The sequence below is a fragment of the Triticum urartu genome, chromosome 6A (assembly GCF_056163025.1).
Source record: "Triticum urartu cultivar PI428250 chromosome 6A, HENAU_Tu73, whole genome shotgun sequence".
In the NCBI taxonomy this organism is placed as follows: Eukaryota; Viridiplantae; Streptophyta; class Magnoliopsida; order Poales; family Poaceae; genus Triticum; species Triticum urartu.
The window spans coordinates 36,823,003-36,827,320 of record NC_141878.1 but is presented as its reverse complement, the minus strand read 5'-3'; the positions used below and the strand labels follow the sequence as shown (position 1 = coordinate 36,827,320).

Below are 4,318 nucleotides of genomic sequence, written 5' to 3'. Positions count from 1 at the left end.
AGGCAATACGGATATGGATTTCTCCTCCTTTGTAACCGACCTTGTGTAACCCTAACCCTCTCCGGTGTCTATATAAACCGGAGGGTTTTAGTCCGTAGGCCAAGGCCTAGTGAGGGGTTGCCTCCTTTTGCTTTTATTTGTTTTGTCTTTCCTTCTCTGTTTTATCCTATTTTTCAATTGACCCTAATTTTCTAAATCATATAATTAGCATCTAAATTAGTTCTACTAAATATACCACTGCCACCAAAAGGTTGGTACCCAATTAATTTAGTTAGAACATTTTTACTATTTTAAAAGCATTTAAATAATAGTTTAAGCCACTGTTTTTTTTCATTTTAGAGTATTTAAACATTTTATTAAAGTGTGGTTTCTCCACCATAATTACTTATGCATTATTTGTTACCTCTCAAAGATTTTAGTTTTAATGTTTGAAAACTTTTGATGTTTGCCTTTATTTTAAATTTGAATTTGAATGGGATTGAATCATTGTGAGGTTAACAACAGTAATCTTGGTGACGTGACATCATTAGCAGGGAATTGCTATAGCATAACTAACCGGGCGTTACAAAAGTTAACCCTCAAACCGCTCGCAACCATCCGGACATGGTTTTCCATCCAATACGGTCCTATATACTCCCCAGGCTAGTATGGATGTGCATTTTCCTGTAAACCAAAAAGAAACTATGGGGCTTTACGGGCGTCTGTACCACTCCAACGGTGGCTTCTTACTCCCATGGCCCACCAGAAATACCTCTCCCGCGCCCGTACCCCTTCACATGAGAAGCAATTAGTTGGCACTGCTCTAGAGCACCGGTACCTCATTCTTGCCGATTTGGAGTAGCCACGGTGAATATACTGATGTTGAGGAGAAGTACCACCCACAAAAATCAATGTAATTGATTGATGAATTGAATGCTTCTCTGGAAATAATTGATCAGGGGCAAGCCAAGGATGAGGATAGTCCTTACTACTTTAATAATACTCAATTTGAAAGTCCAAGAAAATACTTCAATTTAATTCAAATTTTAGACTCATTTTGTTATCTTTAGATAAATGCAACATAAATATGTAGACAAGACCTGTGTTTGTCTTTTATTCCCAAGTTTGAACTAGTATAGTTCGAGTTCTTACATGGTAGTACATGTCATTTTATTTTTTCACCGCTACAATGACCAAACCATGGACTAAGAAAACGGTGTTTCATATATCTAGTACTAGAGTTATTTTCTTCTCAGTTAGTACCGAAGATGCCAAATGGCGTGATGGTGCAATATGGAGGGATGTAGACATTGCACATTGCAGGTAGCGTCTGTAGCGCTAGGTTCCTTATTTCCTCGAACTAGGCAGTTGTTGAGGCTAGACAGAGCCCTGGGCCTGTGGGTTTTGCTGAGATGGCCGGAAGGAGCCCTGGCCTGATGGATATTGTTGCTGAGGCTGTTGGAAGGAGACCTGGCTCGATGGTTGTTGTTGTTGTTGTTGTTGTTTTTGTTGTTGATGTAGAATAATAGCGTGGACAACATTGTGGATGGCTTGGCACTGCGACTGCTCAGGGATCGGTCATAGGTGCTGAAAACACAATTCTTGCAACAGCTGGTAAGTACTTTGTTGCAAAACTTGTGATCTTCCATGCGCTATGTTGTGTTGCTGCAATACAACATCCATGCATGGAATCAGTTGTTGTTGCAAAATTTGTTGAAGGATTTGTTGTTGTTGTTGTTGCTGCTGCGAAATTGGTTATTGTGGTTGCAAATACTGTGGTTGCGGTTGTGGATATGGTTGTTGTGGTCGAAATGGTTGCGGCTGCGAATATGGTAGTTGCGGCTGCGGAAATGTTTGCAGCTGCAGATATGGTTGTTGTGATGGAAATGGTTGCGGCTGTGGATATGGTTGTTGTGGCGGAAATGGTTGTTGCTGCCCTAGAAATTGTTGTTGTTGTACCAATGGAACTTGCTCTTGTGGCTGTTGCTAAGATGGATTTTGTGGCTGCAATTGTGGCACTGGAATTCTAAATGCAGTTGTGGCGGTGGTCACCATGATAGCAAGGAGGGCAAGGATGAGAAAGGTCTTCATGGTGGATTTGTATTGACCACAGCTTGCTTGGCTTAAATGATGCACTCTACTTATGAGAATGATGGATGAGGAAGGTTGAGCGTCATGCTATGGGGCTATTTATAGCTGCCATGGAATGATCTCTTTCACAATTGGCATTTGCTTGTGTGGAAAATGCTTGGATTCTTCTCAAAATCATAGTTTGGTATGTTCTGTTTGGTGGCACTACTTACAAGTGTATTCTTGTACTGGTCATTAAAGTTCCTTGTTGTTGCACTATCATTCCACCACCAAAAAGGTGTGACAACACGCATGACTCATCTTATTCACTTTACAGCTCAAACACTAATCTAGATTGCCTATTTTTCTGAAACTAAGTTTGTAATTTTCCGCAAATTGTTACGCATAAATTTGATAAGCATGGCTGTCACGGTACTTAGTTTGTAATCTCGTGTGGTCTGTTAAGATAGATAAGAGTAGTAATGTAACTTGCTTTAGTAGGCCATGACTCATCAAATTCCTTTTACATGTCAAGTGTTGTAGTGTTCTAGAAGTTATTAACAAGCATAAATTTTGTAATGTTCTACAAGTTGTTACGTGTAAACTAGATAATCTTGACTTGCTCACAAACAAGATTGTACTCACTAGTCATCTACCCATGCAACTACACGGCCTAGCTATTATATGGGTACATATTTATTAACTAGGACGTGCGTCATGATATTGAAGAAGGATGGTGGGAACACCAGCTCGAAACTGACAAGACATTGCGCCACATCACTCCTTAGCCTTGGTACGATTTCTGGATCGATCACCTTCTGAGAGATTGCATTGAGGAATGCACATAGCTTCACAATGGCTAATCGGACGTTTTCCGGTAGAAGCCCCCTCAATGCAACCGGAAGCAGTTGAGTCACAATCACGTGGTAGTCATGAGAGTTTAGGTTCTGAAACTTTTTCTCTGGCATATTTATTATTCCCTTTATATTCGACGAGAAGCCAGTCATGACCTTCATACTGAGCAGGCATTCAAAGAAGATTTATTTCTCTTCTTTCGTAAGAGCGTAGCTGGCAGGACCTTTATACTGCTTCGGAGGCACGCCATCTTTTTCGTGCAAACGTTGTAGGTCCTCCCGTGCCTCAGGTGTATCTTTTGTCTTCCCATACACGCCCAAGAAGCCTAGCAGGTTCACGCAAAGGTTCTTCGTCACGTGCATCACGTCGATTGAGGAGCGGACCTCTAGGTCTTTCCAATAGGGTAGGTTCCAAAATATAGATTTCTTCTTCCACATGGGTGCGTGTCCCTCAGCGTCATTCGGAACAGCTAGTCCACTGGGACCCTTTCCAAAGATTACGTAGTGTAAATCATTGACCATAGCAAGCACGTGATCACCGGTGCGTATGGCGGGCTTCTTCCGGTGATCTGCCTCGCCATTGAAATGCTTGCCTTTATTTCGACATTGATGGTTGGTCGGAAGAAATCAACGATGGCCCAGGTACACATTCTTCCTGCATTTGTCCAGGTATATACTTTCAGTGTCATATAAACAGTGCGTGCATGCGTGGTATCCTTTGTTTGTCTGTCCTGAAAGGTTACTGAGAGCGGGCCAATCGTTGATGGTCACGAACAGCAACGCCTTAAGGTTAAATTCCTCCTATCTGTGCTCATCCCACGTACGTACACAGTTTTCATTCCACAGCTGTAAAAGTTCTTCAACTAATGTCCTTGGGTACACATCAATTTCGTTGCCGGGTTGCTTAGGGCCTTGGATGAGAACTCGCATCATAATGAACTTCCGCTTCATGCACATCCAAGGAGGAAGGTTATACATACATAGAGTCACGGGCCAGGTGCTGTGATTCCTGCTCTGCTCCCCGAAAGGATTAATGCCATCCGCGCTTAAAGCAAACCATACATTCCTTGGGTCCTTTGCAAACTCATCCCAGTACTTTCTCTCGATTTTTCTCCACTGCGACCCGTCAGCGGGTGCTCTCAACTTCCCATCTTTCTTTCGGTTCTCACTGTGCCATCGCATCAACTTGGCATGCTCTTCGTTTCTGAACAGACGTTTCAACCGTGGTATTATAGGAGCATACCACATCACCTTCGCAGGAACCCTCTTCCTGGGGGGCTCACCATCAACATCACCAGGGTCATCTCGTCTGATCTTATACCGCAATGCACCGCATACCGGGCATGCGTTCAGATCCTTGTATGCACCGCGGTAGAGGATGCAGTCATTAGGGCATGCATGTATCTTCTCCACCT

The 4,318-nt window shown here is 42.8% G+C and overlaps 1 pseudogene; it reads right to left on the bottom strand.

The window, feature by feature from the left end:
* Nucleotides 1–1,067: 1,067 nt before the first annotated feature.
* On the bottom strand, nucleotides 1,068–2,154 carry LOC125516097 (alpha/beta-gliadin pseudogene; annotated as a pseudogene).
* Nucleotides 2,155–4,318: the final 2,164 nt, after the last annotated feature.